The 15,901-nt window shown below is 43.8% G+C and overlaps 1 pseudogene; it reads left to right on the forward strand.

The window, feature by feature from the left end:
• The window catches only part of LOC123492593, a 29,172-nt pseudogene that overhangs the window by 9,517 nt on the left and 3,754 nt on the right, over positions 1-15,901 (forward strand).

Here is a 15,901-nt window from a genome sequence, read left to right on the forward strand (position 1 = left end):
GATCATTTCTTTGTCAGTGGGCAAACGTACAAAACCAGCAGGGGATCAAATACTTTTTTCCCTCACTGTACATAGTACTAAAATCAATCAATCACCTAACCAAACCTACATGTACATAGTACTTCAATCAATCAATCACCTAACCAAACCTACATGTACATAGTACTTCAATCAATCAATCACCTAACCAAACCTACATGTACATAGTACTCATCAATCAATCAATCACCTAACCAAACCTACATGTACATAGTACTTCATCAATCAATCAATCACCTAACCAAACCTACATGTACATAGTATTCAATCAATCAATCACCTAACCAAACCTACATGTACATAGTACTTCAATCAATCAATCACCTAACCAAACCTACATGTACATAGTACTTCCAATCAATCAATCACCTAACCAAACCTACATAGTACTTCAATCAATCAATCACCTAACCAAACCTACATGTACATAGTACTTCAATCAATCACCTAACCAAACCTACATGTACATAGTACTTCAATCAATCAATCAAACCAAACCTACATAGTACATAGTACTTCAATCAATCAATCACCTAACCAAACCTACATAGTACTTCAATCAATCAATCACCTAACCAAACCTACATAGTACCTCAATCAATCAATCACTAACCAAACCATGTACATAGTACTTCAATCAATCAACCACCTAACCAAACCTGCATAGTACATGGCACTTCAATCAATCAATCACCTAACCAAACCTACAAGTACTTCCATCAATCAATCAATCACCTAACCAAACCTACATGTACATAGTACTTCAATCAATCAATCACCTAACCAAACCTACATGTACATAGTACTCAATCAATCAATCACCTAACTAAACCTACATGTACAGAGTACTTCAATCAATCAATCACCTAACCAAACCTACATGTACATAGTACTTCAATCACCTAACCAAACCTACATGTACATAGTACTTCAATCAATCACAACCAAACCTACATGTACATAGTACTTCAATCAATCAATCACCTAACCAAACCTACATGTACATAGTACTTCAATCAATCACCTAACCAAACCTACATGTACATAGTACTTCAATCAATCAATCACCAAACCAAACCTACATGTACTTAGTACTTCAATCAATCAATCACCTAACCAAACCTACATGTACATATTACCTCAATAAATCACCCCAACTACCACGTACCCCAGTGCACTGACACAGTACTGGTACTCCTTGTGTGTGTATATATAGCCTCGTTATTGTGTTACTACTTTATTTTTATCCATTAGCAAATTTTCTTACTTTTTAACTGCATTGTTGGGAAAGGGCTCATATATAATCATTTCACAGTAAAGTCTACACTTGTTGTATTCGGCGCATGCACGCAAATTAGATTTGATTATCTCTGCATTGCTTGTGGAAGGAAGCCAGCCTCTTGAATAGGCCAGGCAGATGTCCCATATGGGCTATTATTATGAGCTAACATGCCTGTGTGCTGTAGCAGCAACCTGGGATTCTCTTGTGGTTGTCTTGTCTTTGGGATGCTTCCAACTTCCCAGGTTCCCTGATGTTATGAGGCCATATATTACATGATAACATCCCTTATGTTTTAAATGTCTGTTCTTTACTGTAGCACAGAAATATAATTCTTAGAACAGACTTTTCCATTTAAGTGATGGTGGACCGCCACAATTCTATTTCTCATTCTCTATTTGTCATTGTGTTTTGTGTTAGGGTTGCTTTCCCAAATTCCAGAATGTCTCTGTTTCAAGTGTGTCTTGTACAGTAAATACCTGGGGTTCTTTCTCACTGTTAGGTTTTGTTTTCTGGTTCCAGGTTCCTAGTAACACGCTCCCTGTCCCTGGTCAAGATGTCGGGTCACACTCCATCCATAACGAGGCTGGAACAGCGGGCAGCCGAGGCCGATCACATCATAGACTACCTCAAACAGCAGGTCCAGCTGCTCAAGGAGAAAGCCAGTAAGAGACGCCGAAAGCACGCGCGCGCGCGCACACACACACACACACAAAGACACATGCAAACATAGAGATGCATGCGCACACTCAATCTCAAGCAGAGTATGGGGTCAAATGTATTCCTCAAGCATTCTCAAATGGTTGAAATTCTTTCTAAAAAGACTTTAATTGAATGAGTTTGACCTCAACTCTACATGAGTGCACATTCTCAGGGTGAAGTAGCCTAGCTGAGAGAACCGGTTTAAAGCCAAAGTTGGGGAGGGAAAGAGGCTGTAGGATAGAACTAGATGATGCATGTTAGTCCCTATAAAAGTCTGACAGGAGCTTGTCTGTCTGAACATAGAGGTGCAAGCCACCGTCAGAGAAGAGAAGAAACTGATGGTGGAGAACACCAAGTTGAAGAGGGACATCGAAGCAACTGAAGCAAACACTGCTGGAGAAGGAGAAGAACAGAGGAGGTACGTAGTTTGTTGGTGACAGTGTTCCATCTCTGTCACATCCTGTTTAACTTCTGCTAAGACCTCCTCGGAGATGAAATACTGACGTTGTTCAGACTGCGATTGAGAATAACTGTTTTTTTCCTGAGGGGAACTTCATTCTTCAAAGAACAGACGCCATTCCCTTTGGTACGGCCTTGATGTTGTCAACCACATAGCTATAGCAAGCTGTAGGGTAAAGTTCTCACACTTGAGTCGTTGATGGCGTCTGAGGCAACTCATTAGCGACACATTGTTTGTTTTGCTGTATTAGTAACAGTCCTAGATCTTAATAAAATGCCTTTCTCGTCTCATTCTAATATTACAACCAGACCTTTTTAACTATCAAAGTTCAAACAAATAATTGAACTCAAGTGCCCAAGCATGCCCATCATTAGCGCCACTAGGCAACCCCCAACTGCCAAAGTCAAACGGGCATGCCGTCTGCGTGACTGGCGGCGTGCTACAACCCTGTTGTTATATCGCGCCTCTGTCATGCATTAACATACAAGGCAAACAGTCTCTGTGATCATTAACATGTCAATAATGGCTTCCAGAGAGGAGAACCAGGTGGTAAAAACCAGAGGATTAGTATGAATAGGTAATGTAGCCCTCATCAAAAGGCTATCCTCTCTACATGTTATTTTTGGAGCGTTCGGGAATGTGTGCGAAAAGGACGGCAGGATTATGTTTTAGGTTTTTCCACGTATCCAATTCCGATGTTTATTTTTGGTATGTGTTTCAATGGGGCTTTGTGACACTGTTAAAAAAAAGTTCAATCACAGTACAGATAAAGTGTGGAGCTTTTTTGAGGGATATTTCAGTCGGGCCTCATCCGTTTGTTATGGAGATGACTAACTGAAGTAAAGTGAAGACCTTCAGGGATACTGTCTGGGCATTTTGAGCAACAGAGAACAACAGCAGGAGAAACGACAGCATTTAAAAGGTTCCATCGCCATGTTGTTTTAAAGGTAAACCTTTGGAGTTCTGAACCTCCGCTCCAACATAGAATTAAAATGTGGGTAAAGTATGACTTTACGTCCAAACTTAAACCTGAAATGACGTTTAAAACTATATTTCCTTGTTTTCATGGACACTGTCATTTTCCCATGAAAACAAGCTTCAGGAGGCTGGTCTTTCCTCCCATTGGGTCTAAAATAAGGTTTTTCTATCATTAAGCAAAATTATGTTGCGGAAACTAATTAGGCAAAAGTACATCTCAATGAATAGCCATCATATCCAACGATCCCTCGCCGTCATTCTCAATTCAAAGTTCCATCTGTCAGGTTAGATGGCTTTGTTATTCCCCTTTCACACTGTCGGACCCACCCAAGACGTACTGCGCTGGTTGGGATATTTTATTTTTCACATTGTTCTTTCCTGAACAATTCCAGCAACTGTGGTGGATGCATAGCCAGGCCAGCTCAGTACAGCTTGGCTCGGCTCTGTAGTGTGAAAAGGGTATTAGTGCCTCTGGGTTCAAAAGAAAAATAGCCAACCTGAAGATACAAGGTTTTCAAATATATTGTGTATTGGAACTTGGTGCAGTATCATACAGCCTATCTGAACGGTACTGCAGAGGAGCGTTCAACTCCAGTTCTGCAGATTTTTATCCATCTCTTATAGTCAGCCTCTGATCTCCACCTTACAAACCAGTTCTCCTGGATTCTAATCAGTAGCATCAATAGCAGGGATCAAATAAAACCAGCAGTACTGCTGTAACTGGAGTTGAATATCCTCACTCATGGCTCAGTGGGTTAGTTAGAGCATGGTGCTGGCAACACCAGGGTTCTGGGTTCAATTCCCGCATGGGCCAGATATACTTAATTCATGTGTCACTGTCAACTTTAAGGCGACATTCTAATATCCGTACTAGCATACCACTTAGCATGTGTCCAATGCATTGTATGCTGGTGTGGTTATTAGAACAGAGCTTAAGGGCTCTATTAAATCTGCGTCGTGGAAATTCAGCTTTACAGCGTGATTGAAATTTAAAGGAAAGGTTCCTGTTTTAGCGGAGACTACATTCGTGGTAAACGCTGCTTATGTCGGCTCAATCGGAAATGACCTTTACATTTCTATCGCGAGATCTGTAACGCTTCATCTTTATAGATTGATCAGGTCTCTTTGGATAGAAGTGTTAAATGAATCTTCTCTCCGTTTTTCCCACTGCAGTGAGGGAGGTGTCCATGCCAACTGCAGGAGACTCGAGTGTCCAGTGTGCCTCCAAGCCCACACCTCCTCAGCCCTCATCCCCAGCAAGGTCCTCCACCTCCACCTCCACTGCCGACCCCTTTTCCAAAAACAGCGAGGCCAAGAAGAAGAAACCAGAGAAAAAGGGTAAAGTGAAGAAAGAAGTGACTTGTTGTTGAAGTTGCAGGGCCCTTCCACATCTGTGATTCACACACTCATAATCGTCAAAACCCCTCAACGTTCCACCACCACTAAAGGCCCGGGGGTCTTAAAATATGCCATTTCATTTTTTGTTTCGTCAGCAAAATCGAAGTAGGCCTGAGCGCCTCTTCAGCGACAATTTGAGTTTTAAGTGCTCCATGATTTTGCTTTGGGATGTTTTTTTTTTTTTACTTCTCTGAAATTGCTTTCCATTTGGAACACGAGCCCTTGTCTAAGATCCAGCGTTTCCATCAATGCTTGGCTGGATACAGGGTCTGTCTGTACTTTAATGGCCATTTGTGATTTCCCAGGCAGGTATTCTCCATCTGAATCTCTAATATCTGGCGATGATGGATGAAAGGCACAAGGGGGAATCTGCATATATAGGGGATCCGTTTCAAACTTTGGCCTAACATTTCAGTTTCCAACAATAGACAGGCTTTTTCCCGAAACAAATTCACTTTCTCCGAAACCTTTCGGTGATTTATCTTGAAGTAGATGTTTAACCTTGATTACTTTAATTTTTAAAAAATGAAAACATTTACTTGTTTCGGGTGATGAGAGAAGAGTCTTAGCAGAAGTGTCAACGCGTAATGAGAGACAGGCAGAATTCGGTTTGGATGTTTATGTTGTGTCGACGCCATTCATCTTGAGGCTTTGCACAACCTCCCCAGAGCTAAACCAGAGATGCTCTAATGCAGTGTAATATAACATGCTGTTCATTTCTCAGTGTCAAATGATATCTAAAAACTCGTATTCCAGCGAAACTATTGAAATTCAGCGGTGTAGGGTTGTATTCTTTTGAACTTTTTTTTGTTTATTATTAAAATTATATTCGATATACAATAAATCAGTCAAAGCCTCGTTCCATCTCAGACGTCAAACCCATCTGGACTAATTAACTTCCCACGGCAACAAATTGGGAATAATCTTCCAGATTATTTACAAGGTTATAATTCAGAGAAGATGAGGAAGAGAATGCTTTGCGACGTAAGAACTGAACCAGTTTGTATCTGACTTTTCTGACAGCCAGATGTCAATGGAAAACGGAGAGCAGTAAATATCTGATACTGTTTTTTTTTTTTTCTCCGCTGTTGACGATTTGCTTTGTTTTAGTACGTGTGGATATCCTCGTTTCCCACATAAAGGCTTGGATGTGACTGTGTTCCCACCTCTTCTTAAACAATCATCGCCTGGCAATCAAAATAAATCAGCCGGCCCATGAGTGTGGTACACTGCTGCTCAGGGGCCAGGGCGGATGACGTCACACATCCAATAAACTGTTTTCGTAACAGGCAGATGTTGACAGGGGCGTTGGAAGTAGGTAGCCCAGAGGTTAGAGAGGCGGACCAGTAGGTTGCTGGTTCGAATCCTGGGCTGGCAACATGGGAGATGAGCTGGCAACTGGAAGGTTCTCACCATCTAGAAAAAAAGGAGACGAGACTAGGAGACGAGACTAGGAGACGAGACCACTTTATACTATCCACTGCATATCATTGGAAGCGTCTGGCACGCTACAGCACCCTTGTATCCGTGCAAAGCCTGTCTGGGCCTATGTTTTAACAGTGGGTATTGATATTGGTATTTACTTTAAGTCTCCTCAGAAGTCTGTTGAGGTTGTGGAAAAGTAAATGTACTATTTTTGAAAGCTCACGGTGATCACAGTAAAAATGCCAGACGCTGGGGCTCCAGAGTCGCCGGGCAGATTTGTTTTCACTTTGGGGTAAATTGGATCAGAACAGTCAAGATGGCTGAATCACTCAGCATAGTTTCCAGACAGACTAGGCTCAAATGGGTCCTAATGAGTCTCCAGGGAACACTACCATAGCAGTGGGCTGAACATAATCTCAAATAAGCCTTTGCATTAGATGCCTGGAGACAATATATTCTCTGGTGGACCTTTAATGTAATAAAGGCAGGGAGTCAGTATGCCATCCCTGAACTCAGTCCAGGATACTATACCGCTGTGGCAGAGCCTGTATTGTAGCCCCGTGTAGCTCAGTTGGTAGAGAATGGTACTTGCAATGCCAGGGTTGTAGGTTCGTTACGGGGGCCAGTATGAAGAAAAAAAATGTATGCACTCACTAACTGTAAGTCGCTCTGGATAAGAGCGTCTGCTAAAATGTAAATGTGTTAAGTAATATATACCATTAAACAGACGCCTTTATCCAAAGAGACTTAGTCATGCTTGCATACATATTACGTATTGGGTGGCCCGGGAATCAAACCACTATCCTGGCGTTGCAAGCACCATGCTCTACCAACTGAGAGAAGAGGACCACAGCTTTGTCACTAGTCAGGCAAACTCACTCTTATCCCAAAGACTTAACTGCAAGTTCGTATTGGGTGGGTGTGTGACTGTCTGTCTCTCTGTGTGTGTGGTCTCTGTTCCGCTGGTTTAACCCCTTCCCTCTGTGTGTGTGGTCTCCTGTGCTGGTTTAACTCCTTTCCCTCGGTGTGTGGTTCTGTTCCGCTCGGTTTAACCTTTCTCTCTGTGTGTGTGGTCTCTGTCAGTGCGGGTTTAACCCTTTCCTCTCTCTGTGTGTGTGGTGTCTGTGCTGGGGGAACCCTTTCCTCTCTGTGTGTGTGGTTCGTTCGCTGGTTTAACCCTTTCTCTGTGTGTGTGGTCTCTGTGCTGGTTTAACCCTTTCTCTCTGTGTGTGTGGCCTCTGTGCTGGTTTAACCCTTTCTCCCCGTGTGTGTGGTCTCTGTGCTGGTTTGAACCTTCCTCCTGTGTGTGTGGTTCTGTGCTGGGTTTTTAACCTTTCCTCGGTGTGTGTGGTCTCTGTGCTGGTTTAACCCCTTTCCTCTCTGTGTGTGTGGTCTCTGTTCCGCATTGGTTTAACCCTTTCCTCTCTGGGTGTGTGGTTCTGTGCTGGTTTAACCCTTTCCTCTCTGGTGTGTGGTCTCTGTGCTGGTTTAACCCTTTCCTCTGGTGTGTGTGGTCTCGGTGCTGGTTTAACCCTTTCCTCTCTGTGTGTGTGGTTTGTGCTGGAAGCCTTAACCCTCTCTCTGTGTGTGTGGTCTCTGTGCTGGTTTAACCTCCCTGTGGGTGGTCTCTGTGCTGGTTTAACCTCTTTCCTCTCTGTGTGTGTGGTCTCTGTTCCGACTGGTTTAACCCTTTCCTCTCTGGTGTGTGGTCTCTGTGCTGGTTTAACCCTTTCCTCTCGGTGTGGGTTTGTGGGTTTAACCTTTCCTCCGTGTGTGTGGTCTGGTGTGGTTTAATCCTTTCCCCTCTGTGTGTGTGGTCTCTGTGCTGTTTAACCCTCTCTCTGTGTGTGTGGTTTGTGTGGTTTAACCCTTCCTCTCTGTGTGTGTGGTTCTGTGCTGGTTTAATCCTTTCCTCTCGTGTGTGTGGTCTCGGTGCTGGTTTAACCTTTCCTCTCTGTGTGTGTGGTCTCTGTGCTGGTTTAACCCCCCCCCGTGTGTGTGGTTCTGTGCTGGTTTAACCCTTTCCTCCTGTGTGTGTGGTCTCTGTGCTGGTTTAACCTTCCTCTCGGTGTGTGGTTCTGTGCTGGTTGAACCCCCCTCGGTGTGTGGTTTGTGCTGGTTTAACCTTTCCGGTGTGGTCTCGGTGCTGGTTTAACCCTTTCCTCTCTGTGTGTCCTATCACAGAGAAGGGAGAGAAGAAGGCCGCGGCCCCCCAGGAGGAGGCTAAGGTGGACGTGTCGCGCCTGGACATGAGGGTGGGGACCTCGTCACGGCCGAGAAGCACCCGGACGCCCGACTCGCTCTACGTGGAGCAGGTGGACGTGGGGGAGGCCGCCCCAGGACGGTGGTCAGCGGGCTGGTCAAGCACATACCCACAGATCAGGTACTGGAATGCACAGCCTAGTAATAACACAGCCTAGTACGAACACAGCCTAACACTGCTAGGCAGCAAATGTCAGATCAGCTCTGAAAAATCAGATCAGCTCTGAATAAGATCTGATGTGAAAAGATCTGATCTGATTGGTCAAAGGACCAATTAGTGGAAAAAAAGATCAGAATTGGGCTGCCTGTCTAAATGCAGCCAAAGAGCCTCATCATGTCAAGTATTCACGCAAGGCCTGTGTCAGTAGAACAACAGTGTATGGGTAGTTACCAGACAACTCATCGGGTAGAAGAATCGGTTACCAGACAACTCATCGGGAGTTCAGACAATCCGGGTATTCTGGGCCGGGTAGTTACCAGACAACTCATCGTAGTTCCAACGGGTAGTACAGACAACCAGGCGGTAGTTACCAGACAACCAACCAGACAATGGGTAGTTACCAGACAACCATTGACAACTCACCGGGGAGTTACCAGACAACTCATCGGGTAGTTGGACAATGACAGAAGGGTAGTTACCAGACAAATGCCCTTTTGGAACGTTTTATGTGTCTGGAACACAGTCTGCCCACAGACAATACAAAGGAAGGCTGTTACTGAACTAAACAGGTAGTGGGAACTTAGCGGTCATTCAGGGACTTGGGCAGGCAGACCTAGTACACTACAAAGCTCTCTACATGCTTTTGGTAGTCAAATAACATTGGTTTTAAAGATTGCTGTTTTAACACTGCTAATACATTTTTTTGCCATTTTCAATAGAACAAATTCAGCTGTTTTTGTTGTACACACGGGTGCTATAATTCTGGCTAGCCAGGGTCATGTTCTGGGGTTTAATAGCCCATGTAAAGGGACTACACCGGTGTAGTCTGTGTCTGGGGTTCACGTGATGCTTTTTAATGTCTACGACGTAGGTTTCTGCACACACAGACTTGGTTTTCATTTAGTTATTGCCCCGGAATTTACGATTTGTCTCCGAGACGCAAAAGTAATTTGTATGCAGTCTTATTCACCTAGAAAAAGTCCCCAGTTTCTCTGTGCAATCAAAACGCTCTTCTCGGTTTGCCTCTTTTTGATTCATCTCCAAAGCATGGGGAGCCTTTGTATACATCCTACTTTATATAGACAATGTATATTCCTATAAATGAAAGCATATGCTCGTTGGAGTCTTTGTACCCAAACACAGTCGGAGTCAAAATATATCTATGGTTCTATGAGAAGACTAATTGGGAATTACATTTTTCATTAGATTTTTATATAAATGTATTGAAATACTTGTAGTTACGTAGCTATTGGCTACATTACTAAGCTAGGGCCTACATTTGTTTGACAATTCTTTTATTGCATCTTAATGTACGTTCTGTAGTGGCTGAATTGTGAAGTGTTTCTTCACAACACCGAAATAACCTTTTTCACTGAGACATTTGTCATAAGCCATAGTAAATTACAGAGACTCAAAGACAATCCAAGCACACGTCACTGTAATGACTAGATTTTGTTTTGTCATTTAAAGAGAGAATGCCTTCTTCCTTCACACCAGGGCTAGACGAGCAGCCTTCTTCCTTCACACCAGGGTAGAATCACACCAGGGCTAGACAGAGCAGCCTTCTTCCTTCACACCAGGGCTAGATGAGCAGCCTTCTTCCCTTCACACCAGGCTGACGAAGCAGCCTTCTTCCTTCACACCAGGGTAGACGAGCAGCCTTCTTCCTTCACACCAGGGCTAGACGAGCAGCCTTCTTCCTTCACACAGGGCTAGGCGAGAGCTTCTTCCTTCGCCCCACACCAGGGCTAGACGAGCAGCCTTCTTCCTTCACACCAGGGCTAGGCGAGCAGCCTTCTTCCCTTCCACACCAGGGGCTAGACGGAAAGCAGCCCCTCACACCAGCTAGACAGCAGCCTCTTCCTTCCACACCAGGGCTAGACGAGCAGCCTTCTTCCTTCCACACCAGGGCTAGACGAGCAGCCTTCTTCCTCCACACCAGGGAGATGAGCAGCCTTCTTCCTTCCACACCAGGGCTAGACAATAATTATTTGGACAAGAAGAAACCACAGTTTTCCTTTCTCGTCAAGTCATTCATTCTGTCAGAGTCAACATGGCGACGGCCCGTGCATACAAGACATTGAGCCTTCCCTGTTTCAAGGAACATACTGGAGTTTGAAGAACGACATGAGGAATAAAAAGCCAAACCCTTTCATTGGCAGCAATATAGAGGGCCCATTGCAGCATGTTGACTTGAGTGCCCTGGCATGTTTGTCCTTTGTGCGTTGGCGGAATAAGGAAACTTTGGAAACCCAAATCCAGTGTTTGGATTGTGTTCAGTTGTAACCCCTCAACATTAAAGTGATTTCAGGCCTCATTGCCATTACATGAAATTGAATGTCAACCCCACACACATAACACACACACACAACTTGACTTCTGTAGTCCGCACATCTGACCGATTACTTAACTGACAAGACGTCACACACCCAACACACACACACACACCCTTTCCCCGTTAAGCAAATGGCGCTTGAGTAAGAAAAGCTGCCGCAAGAAGGCTGTCAAACAATATGTCAGCACTTAACGGGAATGTATGTAGATTTATGTAAACATTGAACTTTTTTAAAGGATGTTTCAAAAGTGAAGACATCATTATTTTCCTAGTTGTGACACGCACTATGACTTTGTACACTGGATCCTCGCCGTCCTCTTCTCTTTTTGATGGAAATAGCTTCTGGCCTTCTCAGAGTTTTGGTCAACCTCTGAGGTCACTCCAGAGACATGAAAGAATAATGTTTTTTTCTCTCGCTCTCCTTGGTTTATGAAATAAGGCACACCATACACACAAGCTATATGCCGGCCAGAGGCAGGTTCATTTTAATGACAAGATTGGACATGGTAGAATTGTGTGAATATGATTCTGAAAACCTCAGTACTGCAAAGTGGTCGAGAGTGGAGACCACACAAGTTGGTGTTTTCTTTTCTCCATTTTTATCAATCAATCAACCAATCAATCAAGTCATAAAGTAGGCCATTCATTCTGAAGACAGCAGTGCAAAATCCCTGTGTGGTTTGTACAGAATCAGAGTAGTGCTCCCTACTCTCTCTACTAGTAAAATATGTATTCTTTATTTTAATACTTTTCCTACAAAAGAAGGTTGAAGATATATGTATTTAATATCTCTGTATCTCAGTACTAGTTTTAAACCTTGCCCTGTTTCATCGCCCTCCAGATGCAGAATCGCATGGCTGGTGCTGCTGTGCAACCTGAAGCCAGCTAAGATGAGAGGCGTGCTGTCCCAGGCCATGGTGATGTGTGCCAGCTCCCCAGACAAGGTGGAGATTCTAGACCCTCCCAGCGGTGCCGTGTCCGGAGACAGAGTCATCTTCCAGGGCTTCCCAGGTACCGTAACACCGCTGACCATCTGGGCATGTATCCACAGAGTCTGAGTAGGAGTGCTGATCTAGGATCAGTTTGCCTTTTAGATAATAATGAATAAGATTGTATGGACAGATCCCTAGATCAGGACTCTACTCTGAGAGGCTTTGTGGATATGCGCCCTGAGCCTCTAGGGTCTACTTCACCATTAGCCTGGAGTTAAACCAGACTGAATGCTGCACTCAATGGGGAGCACAGTGTTCAGTATGGTTTATCCAGGCTACTCATCATACCCTCTACAGCTCAACCTGCTTGTGACTAAGCTAGTACGGCGAAAGTAACCAGGAAGTGTCTGCCCCCACAGCCTTTTGTAGTTTTCTTTTTATGATCTTCAATGCGCAAAAACGTAGCGCAATGGTCTTCAAGCACAAAAACGTCAAAGTGTATCTGGTAGAAGTACATTCGTCCACAAACCCGTATTTTATATCTATCTTAAATGATTGCGTTTTCATGAATTTGATGAGTAAAATGTCAAAGCCAATTCAAAAAAGCATGGGAAACAAACGAAAGTAAAAGCGGAAGTAGCCGTCACTTTCACAGGGTATTTTAACCTCGATAACACTTACATATATCTTTATAAAGGGGTTGTCAAGGGTTTATACACTGAACAAAATATAAATGCAACATGTAAAGTGTTGGTTTCATGAGCTGAAATAAAAGATCCCAGAAATGTTCCATACGCACAAAAAGCTTATTTCTCTCCAATTTTGTGCACAAATTTGTTTTACATCCCTGTTAGTGAGCATTTCTCCTTTGCCGGAAGAAAATCCATCCACCTGACAGGTGTGGTATATCAAGAAGCTGATTAAACAGCATGATTATTACACAGGTACACCTTGTGCTAGACAATAAACGGCCACTCTAAAATGTGCAGTTTTGTCACACAACACAATGCCACAGATGTCTCAAGTTTTGAGGGAGCGTGCAATTGGCATGCTGACTGCAGGAATGTCCACTAGAGCTGTTGCCAGATAATTGAATGTTCATTTCTCTACCATTTAAGCCGCCTCCAACGTCATTTTAGAGTACTTGGCAGTGGACGTCCAACCGGCCTCGACAACCGCAGACCAGGCGTAACCACGCCAGCCCAGGACTCCACGTCTTGCTTCTTCACCTGCGGGATCGTCTGAGACCAGCCACCCGGACAGCTGATGAACTGAGGAGTATTTCTGTCTGTAATAAAGCGCTTTTGTGGGGGAAAACTCATTCTGATTGGAAACGTGGATCTTGAATCTAATGGCGGTAGAATAGTGGAAGACTGGACTATTGTCCAAAGGAATGGAAAAAGGAGCAAGGTTATTTTGGAAAACAAAATGTTGAGTTTTGAAAATGTGCCCTCTTAATGGAGTACGGTTTGTAGAAGAGGAGCGGATGACCCAAATACCATACTTGAATCCGTTTGAGATATCTAAAACTGGTGGAAAAAAGTATTCGGCGTGGTGTAAAGGAGAAGTAAAAATACTTTTTTGAAAAGTATTTAAAGCATTTAGGTCGTTTTTTGGGTATCAGTACTTGGTTACTATTTATAATTTTTGACAATATTTACTTTTACTTCACAACATTCCTAAAGAAAATAATGCACCTTTTATTCCATACATTTTCTGACATCCAAAAGTACTCTTACATTTTGGGTGGCCTGGCTCCCAAGTGGCTGCGCCTGACCCAGTCATGTGAAATCCATAATTTAGGGCCTAATGGATTTATTTCAATTGGATTGATGACCTTATATGAACTGTAACTCAGTACAATTGTTAAATTGTTGCATGGTACGTTTATATTTTTGTTCAGTATAAGTAGTTTGCAGACCATTTATTGATTAGTTCATCTAGTTGGTTCAAATCCTGGCCATCATGTGGGAACTGAATTAAATGTGGTAAAATAGTTGAAGGCTTGATGTTTGCCATTCCACTGGCTACACTTTAAAGTAGGATACAATGAGTCTGGTACAATGACGGAACACTGCATTCATTTCCAGCTTGCATCTGGTGGAATGGGACACAGGGTCTGCATCCCAAAACATTGCACTTAGGCAAATGTAGTGCACTATGTAGGGAATAGGGTGCCATTTGGGACACATCCAGGGATTCCTTCTGTAAACTCAAGTCATGAATTATTTATGACCAAAAAGCCACTAGATGACCCAACACTAAAGAACATCAATAGATTCCAAACCAAGGGGAAAAGGACTGAATGCATTGCCCTGAACAAAACAACAGGGTTTCCTTATTGCCTTTATCGGTAGGTGAAATGAAGCGTGAACAACCAACTGTCCTTTGCCAAGGGGCAACAAAGGCTTTTATTTTCATTTCTTTGAAGAGAGGAATCAAAAAGCCTTCTCAAGACCTCGAGTTTCCTATTGCAGCGCTCCTGCTCTGTTCTCTTTAGAGATGGGAGCTAAATGGCCTGTGACTGTTAACAGAATAGACAAACTAATCAACTCCCTCTGACAAGAAGTGTAAGTCCAGTCCCTCTTTTCCCACAACTCAAGCGTAGGAGGTTAGGAGATGGAGAGAGTTTGAAAGGCCCCAAATAATTCTTTGTAGCTGTCTATTTACCACCACAAACCGACATGCTGGTACTAAGACCGCACTCAATGAACTGTATACAGCAATAAGCAAACAGGAAAACGCTCATCCAGAGGCGGCACTCCTAGTGGCCGGGACTTTAATGCTAATATAACAATAATTGGCAAATCTGACCATAATTCTATCCTCCTGATTCCTGCTTACAAGCAAAAACTAAAGCAGGAAGCACCAGTGATCGGTCAACAAAAAAGTGGTCAGATGAGGCAGATGCTAAGCTACAGGACTGGTTTTGCTAGCACAGACTGAAATATGTTCGGGATTCTTCCAATGGCATTGAGGAGTACACCACATCAGTCACAAGCTTCATCAATAAGTGCATCAATGACGTCGTCCCCACAGTGACTGTACGTACATACCCCAACCAGAAGCCAAGGATTACAGGCAATATCCGCAGTGAGCTAAAGGGTAGAGCTGCGCTTTCAAGGAGAGGGACTCTAACCCGGAAGCTTATAAGAAATCTTGCTATGCCCTCCGACGGAACCATCAAACAGGCAAAGCGTCAATACAGGACTAAGATAGAATCGCGATGTTTCACGGCTCGGACACATCCGAGCTCGGCCGGATGTGGCAGGGCTTGCAAACTATTACAGACTACAAAGGGAAGCACAGCCGCGAGCTGCCCAGTGACAAGAGCCTACCAGACGGAGCTAAATTACTTTATGCTGCCGGAGTAACACTGAAACATGCATAGAGCATCAGCTGTTCGGACGACTGTGTGATCACGCTCTCCGTAGCCGATGTGAGTAAGACTTTAAACAGGTCAACATTCACAAGGCCGCAGGGCCAGACGGATTACCAGGACGTGTACTCCACGAGCATGCGCTGACCAACTGGCAAGTTTCTTCACTGACATTTTCAACCTCTCCCTGTCTGAGTCTCTAATACCAACATGTTTCAAGCAGACCACCATAGTCCCTGTGCCCAAGAACACTAAGGTAACCTGCCTAAATGACTACGACCGTAGCACTACCACGCCTGTAGCCATGAAGTGCTTTGAAAGGCTGGACATGGCTCACATCATCACCATTATCCCAGAAACCCTAGACCCACTCCAATTTCCATACCGCCCCAACAGATCCACAGATGATTGCAATCTCTATTGCGCTCCACACTGCCCTTTCAAACCTGGACAAAAGGAACACCTATGTGAGAATGCTATTCATTGACTACAGCTCAGCATTCAACACCATAATGTCCCTCAAAGCTCATCACTGGCCAAGCTAAGGACCCT

This window comes from Coregonus clupeaformis, chromosome 1, assembly GCF_020615455.1.
Source record: "Coregonus clupeaformis isolate EN_2021a chromosome 1, ASM2061545v1, whole genome shotgun sequence".
Classification (NCBI taxonomy): Eukaryota; Metazoa; Chordata; class Actinopteri; order Salmoniformes; family Salmonidae; genus Coregonus; species Coregonus clupeaformis.